At 35.4% G+C, this 10,566-nt stretch overlaps 1 pseudogene; it reads right to left on the reverse strand.

The window, feature by feature from the left end:
• Positions 1-7,209: 7,209 nt before the first annotated feature.
• LOC123925169 lies at positions 7,210-8,115 on the reverse strand (annotated as a pseudogene).
• Positions 8,116-10,566: the final 2,451 nt, after the last annotated feature.

Here is a 10,566-nt window from a genome sequence, read left to right on the forward strand (position 1 = left end):
CATGACTTAAATCTATTGTACTACAAACACTCCAAGTAGTCTGTTTTACTTATATGTGAATTTGAAAATAGGAAGTGGATAAGGAAATAAGTTCTGTCACAGTATTTTCCACATGGCTACTTAGCTTTTGATTTACTTCTGGAGTGGTCTAGAAAAAGAAAGTATTAGGCTCAGTTTCATGGTGGTATCAAGGAAAGGTGTTACACTGGAGCCTTTAATAGCAGTCCTGGAAGACCAGGCATCATTTTTCTACCTTCCACATTAGGTTTCCTGTTCCTGAAGAAGACAGGACTAAAAGAAGAGGGAAACTGTATGTATATATTACTTGTATATATCTTATCTATAATTTATAGTAAGTTATAAAAGGAAAACATATATACAGAGAGAGGGAAGACAGAAAAAAATCACTAGAATTCCATCACTGTCCATTTTTCAAACCATTGAGCATAAAGATGCCATTCTATAAATTATGTATATTATCAGAAAAATATCTTGCTTAAAATTAGAAAATTACCTATAAAAGAATTGTCTGCAATTTCTTGTTTTTCATCTAGATTCTCTTTGGTATGTGGCCAATATTCTAGATTTTAATTTTTAGAAATTCTAATTTTCTTAAAAGTTTAAAAAGTGAAGTTTAACCAAATTCTCTCAAATTTTCACATTTATGTTATTATAGTCACATATATATTTTAGTTTGTTCCTACAAAGACTTTATCTGTAGATATCTTAAGATAAAAATGAGATTTCCCTTGTATCTTTAAATGATAATGTACCTTAGTTATCTTAGAAATAATCTGTTTTAGAAATTATATAATTGTATGTGTTCAAAAATAGCAACACATGCATGCAAATTCATTTGTTAAATTCATTTTTTGAAGACACATCATGATGTTATCCAAATGTTTGCAGGTGCAAATATTTAAAAGATCACAATTACAAGAATTTGATCATATTTACTCACAGCTGCAAACGATTATATAGTTAGCCCTTTATTTTTAGCAGCTCCTAAAGATCTAAGAGCATATATGAACAGAAGAATTCTGTAATAATGATATAACCAAACAAAAACATGTAGATAATGCTTTCATTTTAAATAACATATTTATATGAGTAATCTTTTTTGATTATAAGAAATTATATGCCTTTGGAAATACTGTATTATCTTTTTCTCTGTCTGGTTGTTTCTACTGTATGTTCAACTGTTGGCTGTGTGTTTGTCCTTAGTCACATTGTTGACCAAGACACCATAGCTGTGTACTATTTCCCCTTGGGATACTGACTGGATCATAGGAGTTCCTTCTGATAATCAGTAGTAAAACTTCTCACATTATTTTAATGTATCTGACCTTTTAAACTTACTGGTATGCCTTCCATTATCGTCTAGAGGAATGTCCTGTCTTCATTTGTGGGCAAATGTATGACCACTAAATGATAATTACCACATCATCCTATTTCCCCAGGGACATACCTCAGCAGCTATTGTATACCATTTCAGTACATAATCATATCATTATAGTTTTATACACACACACACACACACACACACACATATTATTCTCTGGCTCAGAAGAGAAGTATTGTTCTCTCTCAGAAACTTGCTTCAACTCTGCTCTTGACCTTAGGATTAGAAATTAATATACCATTTCTCTTTTAGTACACTTCTAGAAGCTTGTTGTAGTTATATATGGATATATAACCATATATGGATATATAACCATCCCAAAGCTTAAAAACACAATCCTTTTAGTTGCTTATAATGTTGTGAATCAGCCCTTTGAGCTGGATTTAGCTGGATATTATTATACTCGTCACTCTTGAGATAACTTTTGTGGCTTTGATATTCTTGTGACTTGACTAGGAATGAGTGACTTAAAATGACCTCACTAACATGCCTGGATTGGTTCTGGCTATTGACTGGGCCCTGCAACCCAGCAGACTAGCACCAGGTTCTTCCACCTGTTGGTGGAAGAGTTCCATCCAGCAACGTAGGAGGAATAGCCCCAATGTGTAAGTAGGTTTTAAGACTTCTTGATACTTGTTTTGACCAGCAAATATGCTAACATCTTACTGGTTAAAGAAAATATCAAAGCCAAGTGTCAGTGTGGGAGGGGACTATATAAGGATGTGGATACAAAAAGACATTATTAGAAAACATTCATGTATCAGTCTCCTATATGCTTTCATATATTTGCATTGTTATTTAAGGTAAAAACTTCAGGGGACAAATCAGCAGTCTATTTTTATCAAGTTGGCATGTGGTACTAATTGGTTTAGAAAATTTAACAAGGTCTAAAATTATCTCTTTGGTGTTTTTGTGTCAAAAATGTATCGTGAAAACACTGAGGCACTGAGTTAGTTGCATTTTTTCCTGGATTGATACATAGTTCCTAAAGTCACAGTTGAGTAATAAAATCAGAACATCTGTTTGCAATTTTATAAAGAGAACTGTGGCTGTAGTTTGAACTAGCATGATATCAGGTTAAAATCACCCATTTCATAGTATGCATGGCATTCCTTATGGTGCTCTGACCACACATTTTATTAACTAAGTTTCTTTAAACCTTTGGATACACTTGGGCTGGATATAGCCTTGTCTCTGTGAATTTTATCTTAATGTTTATAATCTTACACTCTTCTACTAATAATCATTTTTAAGTATTTACTTCAGTATTTGCACATTAATTAAGGTAATATACTATTATATTTTAAATAGTATAAAATACACAAATATGCCCTAAAACATAGTTTTAAATGGTACAATAGTAAATACATGTTAGTAGAATTCTAATATTTTCTTCCTGTACTGCACTGTACTGGCATGCTCATTTGTCACATATTAAGACCACAGCCTGGGTGTCTGATTTTTCCTCATTTCTAAGTCCAATCAATAACCCTCCCAATTTATACTTCTTTAAATGTATATTAATATATCTGTAATGAGGGGCGCCTGGGTGGCTCAGTAGGTTAAGCCGCTGCCTTCGGCTCAGGTCATGATCTCAGGGTCCTGGGATCGAGCCCCGCATCGGGCTCTCTGCTCGGCAGAGAGCCTGCTTCCCTCTCTCTCTCTCTCTCTCTCTCTCTCTGCCTGCCTCTCTATTTACTTGTGATCTCTCTCTGTCAAATAAATAAATAAAATATTAAAAAAAATATATCTGTAATTAACTCTTAATTAATAAATATGTACTTATTTTGCAAGGTTAAGCACAGGGAGTTTGTGAAACAGTTCTTTCCAGTGATTTTGCCTAGCTGTACTTGAATCTTGGTATTCGTTATGTTTTGATCTCAAAAATTAACTCTGGTACTGTATTCCTTCCATTGTAATTGTGACAAAAATACTATAGCTTATACTCTGTAAGTATGCTTATCACTATTATAACATTCCCTAAATATTTTTATAAGTCAAATTACCAGTTTAAACATGTGTTAAAATGCTCAATTTAAAATCGTAAATATGCTGAAAGGTTGAATTCCTTTATGACAAAAGAAGTTCTTTAGCAGTTAGACAAAAGCTATCTGTGATGCGGAATATAGTCTTTTTAACATTGATTAATGCACAGGATTCCAAAGTATAATAAGGAAGCACTTTGCAGATTAAATTAATTGTCTTTCACATATGTAACAAGGTGTTGATAGAATAAATTTTTTTGATAGTCTAATTTTTAACATGTGGTATTTACTGAAGTGCAAATGTTTGCAACTCAGAACACTATGAAATATGTAAAACAGTTCCAGTCTTTTCCCAATTTGCAGAAGGGAAAAAATGGGCTAGTCTCCTCCTCAAGTGGCAGTATTTTTTATATGATTAGTTGTTTCAATTTATTTCTACACAGAAGGAAACAGCATTATGAGCAGATGTTTTATTAGAGCCATATGTTTCAAGACATAATATATTTTATACTATATTCAATATTCATTTCTATATTCTGGCTTCATTTTAAGTTAAAGAAAAACAGTGCCAAACAACTGTATCAAATTTCTTAGATTGCCTTGTTAGGAATTACTGCATGATGAACAGATTTTCTGACTATGAACTAATTAACCTTTATCCTAGTAATTATGAGATTAGAATATAACTTTAACAGGACAAGAAACAGACATCTGTCTAACTTGGATGGGAGGTGTGTGAGTGTGTGTGTATATACACACACACACACATACACATATATATTATATTTGTTAGTTGGGAAATACTTTATAGTAAAATAGAAATAGCAATGACAAAATTCAGGATCCTTCATCAATGTGAATTTGAAAATTAGGGGAAGCAGAAATTAAATTATAAATTTTATTATAAATTATACATTTTCTCTAAGATCAGTTATTTTCCAGGATGAAGGTAGGCAGATTATGTGATATTGTCATAGAATTCAGGAATTTAGGAGCACATGGGTGGCTCAGTCATTAAGCATCTGCCTTCGGCTCAGGTCATGATCCCAGGGTACTGGAATTGAGCCCCACATCGGGCTCCCTGCTCCACAGGAAGCCTGTTCTCCCTTTCCCACTTCCCCTGCTTGTGTGCCCTCTCTCACTGTGTCTCTCTCTGTCAAAAAAATAAATAATTTTTTTTAAATTTATATTTTGTAAAGATTCTAAATACCAGTAACTTTACTGAGCAGTTGTGTGGCCTAATAATTGAACTTCCACAGTGTAACTAAAGACTAGTACAGTAACTAGAAGTTTGACTTAGACAAGAAAGAAGAAAAAGTATAACCAAGATATAATAGTTGTCATGAGAATTTATCCCCCCCATTATCACAATGAGTTTTTAATAAAAAAAGTGACATACATTGTTAGAATAGGTATACAGATATGCAGTTGTTCCTGTTTAGAGAAAAATGTTTTTCTTTTGAAATGAGGTAGATTTACTAAGTTAATACAGCTTAATCTTAAGGGCATCCCTTAAATTTGAAAAACACTGTCAGTCACAGCCTTCTGTGGCAGCCAAGTGAGTGTTGCTCACAGATCTTCAACTGTGAGGACCATAATTAATCAGACATTCCTGTTACTGCTTTCTGAAATACATAACCACTTTCTCACAGTGTCTCTCATTGAACTTATGATTGATGAACTTATTTGATTGAACTTATCAGTGATACCAACACAGGCTTATTACCTGGGACTCTGCCAGTGGGTAACTTTGCCTTAAGGATTCCCATTTGACCTTGTCAAAATTGTTAAGAACAACACTCCAGTCTAAGGCTGTTTCATCCTACATTCTCTATGTTGTACATTTTCTTCAGAGGATCAGAGCTGCATCATGGTCCAGCAGCGCTCCCAATCTCCTTGGGCTCTCTCTCCACTGCCCCTACAAGTATTTTCCTTAATACATTGGTTGGGTATGTAATCCCATATAAGCTTCTGCTTCTTGAAGACCCTTAAATAACATGCATTATTGCTGGTTAGCCAATAACACTAAGTGCAGGGTTTTTTTTTTTTCATTGTGTTTTAATATTTTTGTTTATTTTATTTTTTATTTGGATATGATTAACATACAATGTTACATTAGTTTTAAATGTACAACTTAGTGATGTCACAAGTTTATACATTAGGCTGTGTTCACCACATGTATAGCTACCATCTGTCCCATTACATTGCTTTACAGTATCATTGACTATATTCCTTATGCTCAACTTTTTATGCCAGTAATTTGCTCATTCTGTAATTGAAGGTCTGTATCTCCCACTCCCTTTCACCCATTTGCCCACCTTCCATGGCCCTCCCTTCCAGCAACCATCAGTTTGTTCTCTGAACAGAACTGTGATTCTGCTTTTTGTTTATTCTTTTTTCTTTCTTCCTTTCTTTCCTGCTTGCATGCTTGCTTGCTTTCTATCCATTTATGAGTTGAATCATATGGCATTTGTCTTTCTTAGTCTAAACTTATTTCACTTAGCATAATACCCTCTAGGTTCACCCATGTCATCTCAAGTGGTACAACATCATTCTTTTTATGACTGTAAAATACTCCATCATACATTTATCACATTTTTAAAATCTGTTCATCTGTTGATGGACACTTAGGTTGCTCCATGTCTTGGCTATTGTAAATAATGCTGCAATAGACATAGGAGCACATATGATATGGTATTAGATCTATGATATGTTGTTTCTATTTCTGATTTTTTTCAGGAACCTCTGCCTCTGTACTGTTTTTCACAGTGGCAGTACCAATTTACAATCCCACCAATAGTGTAGGAGTGTTATTTTCTCTCCACATCCTCCCTAACACTTGTTACAAAGTGAAGTTTTTGATTCTATAGTTTCACGAGGCAATATCCTACCCCCAGTTCAAAGGTTGCATGTGTGTATTAATCATTAAAATCAATTTTCCTCCTCCATTAATGCTTTTAGCTAAAGAGCCATGTCAGAGACAGATGAAGACTTGAGATCTGATTTCTAGAAAAATAAGTGGTACTCTAAAGTTGTTTACATTTCTCTTTTTTTTTTTAATCACTGTTCTTGGAAACAATTTGCCCAAAGACTTAACTAAAGTCTGTGGATGAAAAAATACATCAGATTTTTAAAAAATCATCTTTAGGCTATCATTTACTAATTTACCTTAAACTAAGCATTGACTATTTTACCTAGTGATATTATGCTATGTTTACATTATATTTAAGCACATTAAATCAGCAAGATTTATTTTATATATAATATTTGAAAGGCACTGTATAAGTCATCATAATAAAAAGAATGGATGAAAAATGAACTAGAAATGTTACAGGAGGCACAGAACCCCCAAAGTAGTGAATTGCACAAGTGTGTATATAATTAATGACAATAAAGATGGTCAGGAAAAGGTTAAAGTATGGGATGCCTTGGTGGTGTAGATGGTTAAGCATTTGACTCTTGGTTTTCGTTCAGGTCTCCTATCTCAGGATTGAGGGATCGAGACACCACTGGGCTCCACACTCAGTGTGGAGTTTGCTTAAAATTCTCTCTCCCTCTGTGCCCTCTACCCCCAATGCTCACTCTATCACTTGCTGTTTCTCTCTCTCACAATAAATAAATCTGTCCCTAAAAAAAAAAGTTTAAAGTAACTGTGCATATGAAAATATTGTTCCTAAGAAGCTCTAAGTATGCTGGAAGATTACTTTTCTAATTTTCTGTGGAAACTTTTTTTTTTTAACTCTTAGAATGTTTATTAAATCGAAGATTTACAAGAAGGATGAATGAATAAAAGTGAAAATTTTCAATCAGGAAACGTGAAGTTTCAATGTGTAAGGGTTTATATTCAATTTCTTCTTTTTAAAATCTTCCCCTTTAAGATTATATCATAACGTGTGAAGCACTGGTGAGATCTATGTCACCAGAAATTCCCAGTTTGCTGATTTCCTGGAGATTTTTCATCCGATGATTGTACTGCAACAAGTGAGCATCATTGACCGCAACCTTGAAGTGGTCAGATTCAACCAGCACTTGTATTTTGAATGGTTTACCACTTTCAAATGGGAAAATTGCCTGTCTTTCTTCCTTTCCCCAGATGTTATCCAGCTTTGTATTGCAAACAATGACTCTCTTGTTGTCCTCATTGAAGCGTGGGTTAAAGTGGAAAGCACCGTCATTCCCTCTCTTGAAATCTAAAGCAAATCTGTTTGCATTGGGCTTTGTTGTGCCCAGAATTGTTATCAGCATGCAAGGCATGACTCCTCCGGGCAAGGGCAGGTCATAAGGTACAGTCAGTGGTCCCCAGCAGGGATGCCAAAGGCACCAGCAGCGGACTGGGCTCCAGGAGGCGGGTAGGCCCTGGGCCCACTCGGTTGCCCAGGGTGGGCTCCTGATGCGGGTGGTCCAGGATAAGCAGGAGCTGTTGGGCCAGGGTAGGCTCCTGGAGGTGCCTGTCCAGGATAGCCTCCAGGAGGGGCCTGTCCAGGATAGGCTCCTGGGAGGGGCCTGTCCAGGGTAGCCGCCAGGAGGGGCCTGTCCAGGGTAGCCGCCAGGCTGGGCCTGTCCAGGATAACTGCCAGGAGGAGCTTGTCCAGGGTAGGCACCAGGATAGGAGGCCCCTGGATAGCCCCCTGCTCCAGCAGGCTGGTTTCCCGATTGACCAGGCCATCCTTGAGGGTTTGGGTTTCCAGACCCAGATAAAGCATCATTAAGTGAAAAACTGTCTGCCATTTTCCTGATGCCTCGGCGCTCGCTCACTTGCTGTGGGGGCGGTTTCTGATGAGGTGCTGCGATCCCTTCTGTGGAAACTTTTTTTAATGGCATAATTTTAAAAGTTAGAGCTAGTTAGGTTGGAGGAAAGGCTTTGGAAAGCATACCTGTTCAATATCATGATATATTTATTTCCTCAATTAAAGGCTTAATTAAGGAAGCTATGACAAATAGGTGAATGGTCATAGAATTAATCCTGAAGTGAATATTTATGACCAAAAAGTCTCCCAAGTGAATTGTCTGCTGATGTGCTAATGTTCATCCTTCCTCAAGAGGACAGGATAATTTTAAAAATATTGTTGTACTCTTTTATCCTAATTCTTCCCTTGGAACAAAAAAGGTAGGCTATTTTTAAGGAGTTGGGAGTGAGGAGATCATTGTATATAGTATTTATGTGTATTGCCAGCAATTTTCCTTCTCACAAATCTTTTTGTAAATGAGAAGAGTATGGAAGAAAGACTAGTGTACAATGACCAAGTACGTGCATATAATCTCACATCTCTTCCTCCAGAAACCCTATTTCACTCCACTCCCATACAACCAGCAAAAGAGATTCATCTTAACTGTTTCTCCTCATGTCAAAGGAAAGATTTGGACCCAATATATCTGTTGGTATTAATTTTCTTAAATAAAAATTTGATAGTATTAAATGAATCCCCAACTAATAATGTGTAGACATGTTGATATTTATTCTTAGAATGATAAGAACAATTTCCCAAATATTATTTTATCCATTCCTAACTCAAACTTGACACTTTTACGTTTATGAATTTTTAAAAATTTGAAGACATATAACAGAGGAAATGTGAAAATGTGTATCTGTCAAATGGATGCTGTTAAGGTCTTGAACCAATGCCCATATTTATAGAAATCCAATTTAACCAGTGTCTCTGAATTTGTGATATGTTCCTCTCTTGTTTGTCCAGAGCTTTTTTCTCTTTATATAGCTATTTATTCTGTATTCTGTAAGCTTGTACTTTGCATTTTCCATTTTTGTATACTACAGAGTTAAAATTAATCGTATGAGAGATAGGAAGTGAGTTAGAAAGTCACTCTTCCTTCTTCTTTTCAATGTGAGCCTCCAAAATGTCCAATTTCTAAAATCCACCACGGAACCTTTCCTTTATTCTCTAACATAATTTCATATAGTGAATTCCAAAGGCATTACTGCAGACACATAAAGTAGGTTTAAAGAAAATCTGCTGGGGAAATAAAATACTATGTTCTTAAGTAGAAAAATGCTTCTATAAAATGGGACCACTGCACATGTTTTTTGGTAATGTCTGAACTAATGACTATGTTGCACATCCTCCCTTCCCCCTCAACCTGGATGTATATTGTTACTAGAGAACCTAGCACCAAGAAGGGAGGAATTCACTTTGATAAACACAAACCTGACAGCATTACCCGCTGCTGTCCTCCCTTTGCACAGCCTGGAAAGAAGGAAGGCATTTACTCCTTTGCACAACCAGTATAACTATAATTTTCAGAATACTTTCAGCATATAAAATAAGCTTCTTGATAATCACTATCAAATTGTTAAAAATGTACTATAATATCTTCCTATTTCTATTTGATAGTTATGTTAAACTTCCTGTTTGACCTTGTGTGTAAGGATAGTATATTAGGGCGCCGGGGTGGCTCAGTGGGTTAAGCGTCTGACTTTGGCTCAGGTCATGATCTCAGGATCCTGGGATTGAGCCCCGCATTGGGCTCTCTGCTCGGCAGGGAGCCTGCTTCCCCTCTCTGCCTGCCTCTCTGCCTACTTGTAATCTCTCTCTCTCTCTGTCAAATAAAATCTTAAAAAAACAAAAAGGATAGTATATGCATTTGTATTTGCATCATTTCATTTTCTCAGTATAACAGTGATCCATATACATTTCATATTGCTGTGTTCTTTTCCTTCTGTTTTTCTATTTTGTCTTTTCTTACTATTCTTACCTTCCCTACAGTTTCTTAAGCCTATCCTCTTACTTTTTTGCCATTTTTCTTTTTTCTTTCTCCCTTTCCTTATTGCTCTATTTTTAGTCATTCTGGTTTTTTTCTAAAATTCTTCATTCTCCACATCTTTCATTCCTTTTCTCCTTGGATTTCTCCATTTTTTCTCTGTCCATGTCTTACATATTTCTAGTGGCAACACGATTTGTCTTTTATCAAAGTGTAAGTACCACATTAAAACTCTATTACTGGTAATAGAGTTAATGTGAAAATACAGATTACCTATAATTTATGACAAAGTAATTCTATGTCTTAGTCACTATAATGAGTTGCCAATTTAATTTAAATGTATTAGATATTCACCAAATGGATACTGAGCTCTTTTTATGCATTTAGTGCAGAACTGATCATTACTGAATATCTAAAAAGTCATCCTGCAAGACTTTTAGCATAATAAATTTATTTTGGGTTCTA

Source organism: Meles meles, chromosome 14 (genome assembly GCF_922984935.1).
Source record: "Meles meles chromosome 14, mMelMel3.1 paternal haplotype, whole genome shotgun sequence".
Lineage (NCBI taxonomy): Eukaryota > Metazoa > Chordata > Mammalia > Carnivora > Mustelidae > Meles > Meles meles.